The sequence below is a fragment of the Lagenorhynchus albirostris genome, chromosome 7, assembly GCF_949774975.1.
Source record: "Lagenorhynchus albirostris chromosome 7, mLagAlb1.1, whole genome shotgun sequence".
In the NCBI taxonomy this organism is placed as follows: domain Eukaryota; kingdom Metazoa; phylum Chordata; class Mammalia; order Artiodactyla; family Delphinidae; genus Lagenorhynchus; species Lagenorhynchus albirostris.
The window spans coordinates 26,074,627-26,088,464 of NC_083101.1; positions in this window are offsets into that span (position 1 = coordinate 26,074,627).

A 13,838-nucleotide genomic window follows, 5' to 3' on the forward strand; every position below is an offset into this window, starting at 1 on the left:
TCCCCCCCCTCCCCCCCAGAGACTCCAGAGGAGTACAGCTCTGCCAGTGCATTGATTTCTAACTTCTGGGCTCCAGAACAGTGAAAGTGGATTTCTGTTATTTGAAGCCACCTAGATTGTGGTCGTTTGTTGGCAGCCCTGGGAAGCTAATACAGGGGTGAGGGTAGGGATTGAAGGGGAGACTCGACAAGGGTTTTCCTTTCCAAGCTGTGACTGGTTCTCTCCTGCAGTATCAGAAACCAAGCACGTTTTACCCTGCGTGGACTTCTTCCCTTCCTTCTGAACCTGGCTGTCTGCAGCTTTATGAAAGAAATTATTTCTCACTATAACATAACCATCTTGAAAACTCGCACTGCTTTTATTGGGTTAAACAACAGAAAAGGCTTAACTCCTGCTCATCTTTATTTTATACAAGAAATTAATATTTCTCCTACTGACATACTCTCTTATAGACTCATGTCACGGCCTTATTTTGCTTTAAAAAAAAAGTGTTTTCCATCCCTGGCCTAAGTTATATCCAAACCACCTTCCTTTAACTTGCCCTTGGCAGTGAGAGAGAGGAATCTCAATCCACCCTCTGCCCATTTTTAAGCACTTGTAACCCATTATTTCCCCTCCAGGCTGCTCTGAGTATTATTAAGTTCCGTGCCATCCGACATCGTACGTGGCACGTGGCAGAAGCGCAGGAAATGCTTGTTAACTAGGGTGACCAACCAGTTTTCCCAGGACAGAAGGGTTTCTTGGGATGTTAGGCTTTCGGTGTTAAAACCAGAACAGTCCTGGGAAAACCAGAATGGACAATTGGTCACCTAGTTAATTGAACAAATGAATGAACTGACCTGAACCCATTGTTCTGGGGACATCAAGACTTGGGCAAATTGCCCAATGTAAGGTTATTTGGTCCTAGTCTCCACCCCACCTCCTTCCTGGGTCTCCCAGCGGCCTGCCCAGGGGCCTTCCTTCCCGGGGATCCCCCTCCTCAGGCTAATACCGCCACGCAGGCCCCCATTCCGACCGTGTCCCGGGGCCCTCTGCTAGTTCTCCCCATGTGTAGCTCCAGTTCTCCTGTCACTTGACTATTTTGTTCTATGAATCCTTTCCTAGCTGGTTTTTCTCCTCCTGCTTCTTAAATATTGAAGTCGCTAGGCTTCTGTCCTTGGTTCATTCCCAGAGAGTTCATGGATGACCCCAATAACTAAAATTAAAATAAAACAAAAAACCAAAAAGAGCACCGTGGATGTCATTACCAACTCCTTTTTCACACCCAGCATCAGCATTCCATCTATCGAGAAGTTCTGCCGATTCCCTCTTCTGAATAAACATTAAATCAGTTCTCTTCTCTCTACCCCCATGGTTGCTGCCGTATGCCAGAAACTTATCATTCCTTGTCTTTTGCGTAGACTTCCCATTTCTAATCTTAACCTTTCCAGTGGATCCTTTTCATTGCTCCAGAGTGATTGTTCTAACATGCAAATATGACTACATTCCTTCCTTGATTAAAAGATGCCAGTGTCTCCCTGAGCTCCAAAGGATCAAATCCCAGCTCTCTTAGACTAGCACACGGGACCTTCCTGACCTGCCCCTATCCAACAGTTTGGCTTCGTCTGTCCCTCTTGCCTATCTCGGATCCCACATTCCTGTCTCCGTGAACCAGTCCTGTTCTCTCTGTGACCAGTCCCTTGGATCTACATGTCCTTCCCTCTGTCTGCTGCCCTCCCCTCCTCCTCTACCTGGTGCCTCCTGCCAGACCTTCCAAAGTCAGCCTGCAGGTTGCCTCCATGACCCTGTTAAGCTGGGTGCGACACCTCCATCGTGCCACGCCAGCAACATGTTTACCACTCTCAGGGTGCTCACACACCTGCTGGTCTCCATCGCTGGAGAGTGAGCAACCCAAGTGCAGGGTAAGTTTAGTCCCCTTTATCTTCTCTCTCCACAGCACTTGGCACAGTGTAGGTGCTTGTACTGGGTTGAATAGTGTCTGCCGCCCCCCACCAAATTCATGTCCACCTGGAACCTCAGAATGTGACTTTATTTGAAAATAAAGTCTTTGCTGATGTAATTAGTTGAGGTCATACTGTATTAGGGTGGGTCTCTAATTCATATGACTAGTGTCCTTATCAGAAGAAGAAAGGACACACAGAGACACAGAAACACACAGAGAAGATGGCCATGTGATAGCAGAGGTAGGGGTTAGAGTGATGGAGCTACAAGCCAAGGGTCACCAAGGATTGCTGGCATCCACCAGCTGCTAGGAGACCTTCCCTAGAACCTTTTAAGGGAGGGTGGCCCTGCTGACATCTTGATTTTTGACTTCTGGCATCCAGAACTGTGAGGGAATAAAGTTCTGTGGTTTTTAGCCACCTAGCTTGTGGTACTTTGTTTCAGCAGCCCCAGGAGGCTGATACAGCGCCCAGCATGTTTGGTTGTGGCTCAGTGAATAATCTAACCCCTCCTCCTTCCTCACAGCCATTGGGAAAGACCTCTGGCAACTCCGGGTTGGAAACGTCCTGGTAGCCTTCTGGTCGGTACGTTAGTTAAGTAGAACAGTGCTGTGAGCTTAGGACTCCAAATGGATCCCATGTTTGTTAGACTGATTATCAGAGATTTTTTTTTTTCTCATGACCCGACTGCAAGTTTAGCTGGATCTTGGTGCTAAAAAATGTCACCTCTGCCCTGAGCAAAGCTTTTGTGCAAGGCTCTGCTGGGGCACCTAAAAGGACCTTGATTCGGGATACCATTGAGTTCACAGAGTAAGCCACATGCCTGTTTTTGCCCCTGCTTGCTAATAAATGAGAGTCTAGGTGGCACAATTCTACCCGACACTGCTTTCATTATAACATAGAGACCTGCAGCCCAGAGACCTCGTGCGTGTACGCGCTGAATGACAAAATTGGCTCAGGTCAGTTCTAACCAAGAAGGTCGTAGAAAGAACTCCAGTTTCTGAACAAGACAAATTTGGACTACAATCCCAGCTCCATCACTGACTGCCTGAATCACCTATGATGTGGCTTCAGAGGGTGGTAACAACAGTCCGAGCCACCTTGTCGGGTTATTGCTATAATTGAGATCAACCGTGTGAAAGGCTTCAGGTGTCGCAGATGTTCCCCGTGATCCAGCGACGTGTATGCGGTGGCACAGCTAAGGGGCAAGGTGTCGTCTGGGGTCTCAGCTCTGGGGACAAGCTCTTTCCCCTGAAATAGAGACAGCGGCCTCTAATGAGGGTCTGGAGGCTTAATTAGGAATCTGGTGTGTACCACCTTGTGCACTCTCATATGCATTTTCTACTTTTATCCTCACAAGATCCTTTTATTTAAAAAATTCTTATCCTCATTAAAAGTATAAGTTAGTTTTGGAAATGAGGCTCAAAAAAGGGGGGTACAGCACCTCACAACACTTGAGAGCAACGGTTCTCAACCTTGGCTGCATGGGAGAGCTTTGAAAAGTCCCCATGCCCTGGCCACCCCGCAGACCAGTGAAACCAGCACGTCTGGCACTGGGACCCAGGCAACAGGACTTTATAAAACTCCCTGGGCGGCTCCAAACTGCAGCCGAGTTTGAAGATCTGTGCTCTTAGAGTTTACAAGTCGCCTTCCCCCAAGTGAAGTGATTTGAACTTTTACTCCCCCGTAAGGACAGCAGAGTAGATTTCACTGTCCTCACTCTGAAGACGGGAAAACCAAGGCTCAGAAACAATTCTAGAAGGACCTGGACTGTAAATCAGATTTCCTGCGTCCGCTCCGATGTCCCGTCCCTGTGGTGGGGGAGAGGCCGTGCCACGTCGCCAACCTCACAGGCTCCCTTTCCGGGCAAGTCTGTGCCTGAGAGAGGGCCAGCTTGGGTTGGTGGAGTAGTTTATCGCTAACGAGCCAGAGCCAGCCTCCTGAGAGCCCTGGTCTCGCCTGCAGTTCCTGGGTGCCCTGCAGCACAGAACAGAGGCCGAGGCGTCTCCCCCCGGGCCCGTCAGATCCATTTCATTCCCGCCTCTGTTCTTCCATCTGTCTTGTCCCAGGGTGTGTAGGGCGGGCTTGTGTCTGCCAAACGCCTCAGAGGCTCTGGGATGGAGACAGCGGCATGAGCTAAGTGTTCACGCCATGGGACAAGCTGGGCTTTTCCACAGGTCATCTCTCCCGCTGCCCCCAGGGTCTCATGCCCCACATGATTCCCAGGGGGCCACCAGCAATTAACACACAGCTCTCGAAACCAGAAGGCTCTGACAGCCCCACAAATCAGCCTTCGGTTCCTCCCCACCAACACCTCCTCCCCCAGTTCCTCGCAGGACAGTGCTATCCAGTCATCTTGAGCAGTGGAACCAGAAAACCCCAATGCAGTGGAAGAAAACAGAGGCCTCTCTTTCTGGTTACTGGTGTGATTTCAATAAAAAGCCCTGCTCGAGCAGGAAGAAGCAGTTCTTCTGCTGTGTCCCTCACAAAAGCTGACCTCTTCCTTGGTGGTATTTGCTAAGCCCTGAATCAAGCTGGGGTTATTTCCCCACCATCGCCATTGTCATAGCGACAGCTTTGATTAATGCGGTGGCCCATTAGAGGGGTAATGTCATCCCTAATCAGAAACACCTCAAGTATCTCTCTTTGCATTTTGGTAAATGGCATAATCACATTACGGTTCGTTCGATGTGTCTGGGAGCTGATTGCTGTCGCGAAATATCTGCCTGATTTTTTGCAGGTTAAGGGGTGTCAGGGGGCCCGAGACGCAGCTCATCACTGTGCATTGTTGGGAGTGTTTGGAGAGAAGACAGAGGCCACAGAGACCACCTAGGATGTGCTGTCCTACCCTTCCTTCTGGGTAGACAGGAGTGCTCTGAGCTGGTGGTCTGTTTGCAGGGGGTGCGTCCCTGAAGGAGGTGGGCTGAGAGTCAGAGAGAGGTGGTCTTTACTGTTGGAGTTAAGTGTAAAGAAAACAGAGGCATGGATGCAGAGAACAGGCAGGTGGCTGAGTTGGGCTTGGCCGTTCCTGGCCCTTGTCCATGGAGCTTATGATGGACACTCAGCCTCGGGTCATGCCCCGGGGCTGGAAAACTGGCAGGAGAGCCCCACTCTGGCCTGAAGATAGGAAACGACAGGAGTGACGCGCACTGCAAAGGCACTTAACAAGCGTGGACTTGGCTGGTCGTAAGAGCACTTGGCGGCTGGCAGGCCTCGCTTTGCTGCAGAGTCTGCTGACACTTCCCACTCAAGGGTGATTCTTGCTGCGCCCTGGAGAGAGGGAGACTCCCCCACCACTCTCCTTTTGCTAGCAGGGAAACCAAGGCAAGAAGAGGTGACATCTCTCATCCCGGGATGTATGTAGCAGATCAGTGCTAGGTTCCACCTCTCAAGGGGCCCTTCTGACACACTGCCTCTCTGCCTTCCAGCCTAGCTGCTCTTGTCTCTGCAAGTCTGTGTGTGGCAATAACAGTAAATGGTCGCCACCAATATTGAAAGACTAAGAGGAAGACCTGAGGAAACATGCATGGAGCCGCCAGAGGCTATTTTTAGATGCTCTGGGGAGGTTTTAAAACAGGGCTTAACACAGTGAACTATTTATGACTTTTCGAATGCAGAGCAGAAGTAGAAGGCAGCACTTAGCTTCTCCAAGGCCAGGAAGCAAAATCCTCTCGGAGGCATGAAACCACTTTGGGGCCATTAAATTAGTGTCTCCTGGACGACATTTAATATCTAGCATGGTGTTTTCATTTTTGGCCACAACACTAGTTTTTCTTCTTAGTGTTGGAAACTATAGCAAGAGTAGTTGGGGAAATTGAGTCAGGGAGTGAGAACTATCTCAGGGTCTCAGGGTTGGTGTGTGGCCAAGCGCTGGTGGAAGCAAAACTCTTGCCAGTTAGGCCAGAGTTCACTTCAGAGGGTCCAGCTGAATGTCCCTGGGTAGATTTGGGGTATGGAAAGTTCCTCAGGGTGTCCCAACCCAACAGACGGACAAGGCATCATGACACCATGAATCTACCAAGCTCCATCTTCCATCTTTCTTTGCTCCAAGCCCGCTTTCCACCTGGAAGAGTCAATATTTTTCCCAAGGAGAGGTTGGATTAGACATGTTAAAGGTCACAGGCTCACTACCTGCCCTGAAACCTCACAGTCTGATGTTGCATTTTGAATAGTACAGAATGATAGTACAGGCTGGAATGTACCTCAGCTCTGGGGAAACTAGTAGCGTTTTCCCAGCTGCTCTCTAAAGCATTATGGTGTCTTCCCAGCAGCCAAGACCTTGACCATCTCTTCCTTTAAACTCAGGTGATCAGGGGCTTAGAAATTAAAAGAAATCAAGGATGTAGAGCTTTGACCCCACACAGCCAATAGGTTTAAACTAAACCCGCAAGAGACCGCCATTTGTCTGAACAGAAACCCACAGAGAAATGAATTAGCATTACGGTCAGAGCTTCCATCTGACCCCTGCTGGCATCCTCACCACAGAAGCCACCTGTGCTGCCTGCCCCCCTCCCTGCTGGCTCAGCCTCATGCTGGTCCCTGGGCCAATCCTGACAGAGGCAAGATGCATGTTAATAATCCCCATCCCTTGGGCCAGTCTGCGAGGCTTCCCTGACCTGGGATTCAGTGGTCCACCCTCTGTTACTGTATCTCTCTGCCCTTCCTTCTGTTTCTGGTGGCAACCACATCCAGCGCCTGGCGTTCCAGAGGTGAGCTCCCCGTAGCCAAGCAGGTATAATGGGCCAGATGGATCTTCTTCTTGATGCCCACTCTCACCTGACTCTTCAGCTTTGGCAGTGCCACCATTTTATAGTTCCTATTGGCCACTCTGGCATTGACCATGCTTGGAATTCAGCTCCCTCTCCAGGACCAGTGGCTCTCGTAGATTCTGTTTCTGCTGACAGCTGCCTCCTCCAGTCCTAGCTCCTCTTCCCTAAGCACACGTGCAGCATCCTTGTTACCACCTTCCATGGCACTTGAGTATTAACTTGTCCTTCTCCACCAGACAGTGCGCTCCAGGAGAGCAGAAATCTCATTTGTTTTCCTTCTCCTTGTATCCCCAGCACCTAGCACAACACAGCAATATTTAATACATATTTTATGAACAAAAGCGTAAACATAAAAATAATATCCCATTCCTGTAGAGGGAAGTGATCGTTCACTTGATTTTGCTGATACACATCCGTCTCTGTTCCTTTAAACTGAAAGAGCAAAGCAGAATTCAGCCCTGGCAGAACTTTGTCACTTCTGAAAAGACAGCCTTTTTTACAAAGACTGTGCTCATTACAGAAGAGGTATCGTAGTAGACGTTTGTCCCCTTTGTTTGCTTTGTAATTACAGTTGACCCTTGAACAACATGGGGTCAGGAGCACCAACCCCACACACAGTTGAAAATCCACGTATAGCTTTTGACTTCCTCAAAACTCAACTACTAAAAACTCAACTACTGTGTATGTTGACTGATAACATACACAGTTAAGCTACATATTTTGTATGTTATATGTCTTATATACTGTACTCTTACAATAAAGTAAGCTAGAGAAATGAAAACGTTGTTAAGAGCATCGTAAGGAAGAGAAAATACGCTTACAGCACTGTACTGTATTTATCAGTACCATAAGTTTATGTTGTCTCCTTATAAGATGAATCAACTGTCAGTACGGACATCAATATTGTCTTATAGCATACAAAACACTGTAGATCTTGTATGTATGACTAACACTTGACATCAAAAATGAAAAGATAATATGAAAAAGAAATTGATATTTATGTACAGATGTAACGATTCAGGCACTGATAATGAAGAAGCAGCGATATGACTGCTTTATGGTAGCCTAGTGCAATTGATATGATTGCTTCATGGTAGCTAAGCCTTTGCTCTAATGAATGAATCATGATAAGGTTTTATGGCTTACAGTATTGCAGTCATATTCATAATACAGTATTGGAAACACTGTTACATTTTTTAAAAACGACTTACCTGTGATGATAGGCTGATATGCAATTTCTTTAATTACAAGAGAGGCGTATTGTACGGTAATGTAATTACTTGAAAGCAAAGTTATAAGAAAACTAGCACATTATTAATTTTATATTAAATATCACTCACTTTACGCTTATGTAAGGATAGATTAGTATCTACATATATTTTATACATTCATGACATACTTAACTTTTTCTTAATTTTTTCGATATTTCTAAGGCTACGTGGTTTGTCTGTGAGTTTTTTCAAGTTGTCGCAGATCTCCAAAAAGTTTTCCAGTGTATTTATTGAAAACAATCTGCGTGTAGGTGAACTTGCGCAGCTCGAACCTGTGTTATTCAAGAGTCAACTGTACGCTTAATTGCTCACCATTCTGCTAATTAATCAAGTCTTTAGTTGCCTTAAATAAAGAAATAATTATTTTCCAGTGTTGAGTTGGAGGGGAAATGACACTTGATTATTGATGATGAGGTGGCTCTGGTCACTTATTGCCTATGTATCTTTGAGTGAGTCACAAAGTATCTTTAAGCCTTAGTTTCCTCATCTGGAAATTGTGGTGGTTGAACTCAGTAATCACTAATTTTTCTCCCATGCTTATTGTTCTGTTAACCCATAATTCTGTTTCACTAATGTGAGTCCCATAGCGTGCCCTTTCTGTCTTGTGTTTTGGCCAAATCAGAACTTCAAGGTTAAAGCCTTTGCACAACTCTCAGCTTGCACAACTGTTGCCACCAGGTGGCAGGAGCGTGCCACAGTCTTGTCCCAAGCACAAAGAATGTGAGCATCTTACCAGGGGCGGAATTAAGATAGTGGCTTTCTAAGCTGGCAGGCCAGAGTCTTTGAGTTCTTGAAATAGCAAAACATTTTGTTTATGAAAACATTTAGTCTTATGCAAAGCAACAGTATCGGGGTTAGCAATGACCATACCTAGGAATGCCCAGGGACCCAGATTTCTGTGGTTCGGAATTTTGAGGGCGTGGTAGCTTGACTCCCAGTGGTCTCTCCACCCCTCCTTTTATCTGGGTGAGCCAATGGAAGCCCAGCAGCAATCACAGTATTCAGTGTCCCATGAGGAGAATCATGTGCTGAACCAGAATTGATGGAGTTTATCCTGTTCCTGTTCTTTCCTGTCTCCTTCCAGGAAAGAGATAAGGGGTGAGCCCAGGCAAAGTTGGGACAGCTCCTAAAGTCCTTTCAGAAACACCCAAAAACCAAAAATGATTTGCCTAATTACAATAAAATTTTACTTAAATACAAACCCAGCAAGACAAACTCCTTTCCCCCTCCAATCTCCCCAGCTCCACCTCTCCCATGGTTAATTTTATGTGTCAATCTGACTGGGCCATGGAGCCACTAGATGTTTGATCAAACATTATCTGCACGGGTGTTTTTGGATGAGATTCACATTTATATCCATAGACTGACTAAAGCAGATTGCCCTTTGTAATGTGGATGGGCCTTATCCAATCAGTTGAAGCCTCGAACAGAACAAAAAGACTGACTCTCCCTTGAATATGAGACAATTCTTCTTGCTTAACTGCTTTCAAACAGCGACATTGGCTTTCTTCCTGCCCTTGGGCTTGAACTGAAACAATGGCTCTTCCTAGATCTTGAGCCTGCCAGGCTTCATACTGGAGGTAAACCATCAACTCTCCAGGGTCTCCAGCTTGGAAATTCACCCTGCAGATCTTGGGACTTGTCAGACCGCATTATCATGTGAGATGATCACTTGTAATAAATCTCTTTTATATATATTCATATATATAGTATACTATACATATGTATTATATTCACATGTGTGTATATATGCATCTATTTATCTATCTAGCTACCTATCTATCTTTCCTACTGGTCTGTTTCTCTGGAGAGCTGTGATGAATACACTCCCTAGCGGGCCATTCATCATTTGGTTGTGTACACACATGTGTACTGAACACCTGTTTTGTGCCAGGCCCTGTACTAGGCCTCAGGAATAGGGAGGTAAACAAGCCGAGCTGTTTCTTGCCCTCCGGTTGCTTCCAATCTGCTGAGGGAGGTAAACAGTCAAATGCTCACACAAATGTAAACGCAGCTCGAGCAAAGTCCACTGAGAGGAGGAGTTGTTGACAGAGTCTGGGAGGAGTGGGGAGGAGAGACTTGAGTCGCTCCCTAAAGGAGTTGACTCCCAAGCCATGGCATGACAGGCAAGGCAATGGCAGCAGCACAGATGTGGTACCACTTGGCATGTCACTGGCCCCATCTGCAACCTGCTTCTTGCCTTGATCACCTGCTCCTCCCCTCACCTGGTCCTGTGCTGAACTCAGAAGGCACCATGTGAACTCTGATTGCCTTCTTTTGTCTTTTTGCTTTTGAGGTTACTAGTCTTGGGCTGTTGTTTAAGGATCCCCTGCTCCTTCTTTCTTGTCCTGGCTAGTGCTCTAATTGTAGTAGTAAGAGCTAGCTTAACAAAAGGGGCATCAGTGGTAAAGACAGGCTCAGGAGAATCCAGGACAAGAACCCAAGTTCCTCCAGGTTTCGTGGGGATTTGAATGGGGATATTGTTGCACAAAAAGGCTATCTCTTGATGGCTTCATGGCCTCACTTTAGACAGCTCTGCTGCCCTCTGTGCATAACCTCTAGTCTCACCTGTCTGCTGATCAGTTTCTTCCTGCCTTCAGAAGCAGGTGGTCCATATTGGTCACCCAGTTACCTCTACAATGGGGTAACTCTTGATAATCCTTCTGACTTTCATTGTCAGTTGAGGTTGGCCTATGTGAATTTCAACTCAACATCCTGAAATAGGAATATAATTGGTCTAACATATCTTCTTTGAGCAAGGCCACACAAGTCATGGGCTCCTGGACTATAAGGTCCCATTGGGGGCTGGTGTCCACCCTTATTTTGTGCCACTTGGTACAGAGTCTGATTATGTCTGTGTAACAGGGACCTGCAGTAGAAAGGATGGGCAGGCTAGGTGCCCTGGCACATAGCTCATCCAATTTCTAGTACTCTGGCTTAGTTCCTAATTTCTCTTTTTTCTTCTTATCATCAGTAGCTCTGGAATTGATCCAGATTCCTCTATTCTCTTGTCTGTAATCAAGTCTTTACTTTCCTTCATCACCAAGTACCTAGTACCTAACACATAATAGATTCTCAATAAAAGTTTGTTGTATTGGATTCCACCAAAGACCTTTGGGAGCATATCTATAGTTAAACAAATGTAGGTTTACTGCCATGGGGGAAGAGCTCTTGGTGCCTTGGTAAGAGAGCATTGGAGGGGTTTGTTTAAGGATGTGGGTGATTCTAAGGAAGGACTAGAGAAACAGGAAGTAGCTTTGTATTGGATGCTATTAGAAAGAAGGGAAATTCAGCAAATTGGCGTTTCAGAAATCCTTGCTCAGGAATTAGAAAGAACAAAATGGGGCCAGAGATGTCACTGGTAAGAAAGCAACAATCTCTCGGAAGTCATTTTTTCAGCTCCAGTGTGGCCTGCCTCTGTTTGGTTAGAAACACTATACATCACAGTCTAACTGACGGTAAGGTTGATTTCCACTTTTTCAGTTAAATGGAAAAAATAACAATGCATATTTAACTTTACCCAAATACAGAAGCAATGGCAGTGGGTTACAGGTAAGACTGAGATGCCATTGTTAGACCAGCCAAAGTGGCCCTTCACGTTACCTGTGTTCAGGTGCTTGCTTTTTACGGACTTTGAGCAAAACTGGCCTTTAGTATAACAATGTAACCTAGACTCATCTGAGATTCCATCTGCTATTTGGAAATAAATGGTGATGTCTATTTTCCATTATTGGCATTTTCACCCCTCTTTATTTTGATTGCTCATTCAAGGATACTCTGTACTTGACCATTGTTCCTCTTCAGATGTGGTCCCACACATTCCAAATATCATCTGCTTGGAGCTAAGAACAATGGGTCTATTACTTCCTGAGTTTGCAACACCAAGCTCACACTGACTCACATTTTTTTTTAGCAGTCACATTACCCATCTGTTCACATGAGTTGTTCTTAAGTAAGAGCACCCTGGCCTGGCATGTATGCAATTGGTTTTTGGAATCTGAAGAGAAAACTCATTTATCCTTACTCACAACACCTTAGTCATTTTCACTCAACATTCTAGACAGTTAGGAAAAATACCCATCATACTATCCCTGGCTATCCCTCTGACTTTTTAGTCATTTGCAATTTGGTTAACATTTCTTCTCTGTAATGCACTCATAAGACTGACCAAAAGTTGAACAGGAGGCTTGGAAGAACAGAATTCTTCCAGCTTCAGGAAATCATCAACAACACTCTTTTTTTTTTTAATAAATAAATAAATAAATTTATTTATTTTTGGCTGCCTTGGGTCTTTGTTGCTATGTGCGGGCTTTCTCTAGTTGTGCTGAGTGGGGGCTACTCTTCGTTGCGGTGCTCGGGCTTCTCATTGTTGTGGCTTCTCTTGTTGCGGAGCACAGGCTCTAGGCGTGCAGGCTTCAGTAGTTGTGGCACGTGGACTCAGTAGTTGTGGCTCGCAGGCTCTAGAGCGCAGGCTCAGTAGTCCTGGCGCACGGGCTTAGTTGCTCCGCGGCATGTGGGATCTTCCCGGACCAGGGCTCGAACCCATTAGCAGGTGGATTCTTAACCACTGCACCACCAGGGATGCCCTCTAGGCAGTTTTTTAATTTGTTTGTTTCTTGTTTATTTGTTTTATAAAGCATTGCTCATTTAATCCTCACAGGAGTCATCTGTGGTGGGTAGTAACTCCCTTTTGCAAAAGAGAACTTGAGGCTCAGAGGGGCTAACATCTTTGTCTAAGCATACACCTTGTAGAAAGTGCTCAGCCTTAGGGATATAGAAGTAACAGACATGTGCCCATTCTACAGGAAAATCAGCCCTTGCAGGCAAGTAAACGTGATTGCTAATCAGCTTAAGCTTGGAGAGGACAGAGGACAGCATTTAATTCAGTCTCGTGGGGGTGGAGGGAAGAAGGCGGAGGCTTCTAAGAGGATGAGGTGGGTGAGAATGGAAGGTCAAGTCCAAGGGGGAAGGATAGTCTAGGCAGAGAGGACAGCATGCAACTGTGGTGTCATTAGGAGACAACAAAGGATTTTATTTCTGTTAGAGGGAAGGTGATGCCAGGATCAGCAGGATAGAGGGCTGGAGGGGTCGGCAGGGTCTGGCCGCCGGAGGTTTCTTTATGCCAGGCTGGAGTTGGGACTTCATCTTGAGTGGAATGGGGGGCTAGTGAAGATTTTAAATTGGAGGATGGCAGGACTGGATTTGCACAGTAGAAAGATAATTTTGGCGTTGAGGTGAAGACTTGATTAAAGGTGAGAGATGGGAAGCCCTTGCAAAATCCAGCAATGATACTAGTCTGAACCAGGCAGAGGCGAGAGTAATGGGGCAAAGAAGACTGACTCAAGACACGGAAGGGAGAGCACGGAAGACCTGGGGACCTCTTAGATGTGGGGATTTGGGAGAAGGGAGAGTTGAGGAGGACTCTAGGACAGTGGCTTGAATCACTGGTTAGATAGGTCAAGAACAGAGGTAGGGAAACTAGGAAGGTAAACAGGTTAGGTGGGGAGAGAATGGGATAAAGGTGCTGAGCCCAGTTTTGGACATGCTAATTATTAAATGTTTCTGTGGCAATTGAGAACTTCCTAGTAGACAACTGAATATTAGTGTTTACTTAAAATTGCCCTCCACTGTCATCTGAAATTATCTTATTTGATCATCGGTTGCAGGTTTTTTTCTTCATTCTTATCTGCTCACCCAACTGTGTGCGCCATGAGAACTGGGACCTTCGTGTGTTTTGCTCATGGATGTACTTCCAGGGCCTGGTACACCTTTGGTGAACAAATGAACAGCATGCAGAAAGCATGGAAGGAGATTACTTGGGGGAGGGAGGGACCATATCTTATTCCTCTTTGCACTTC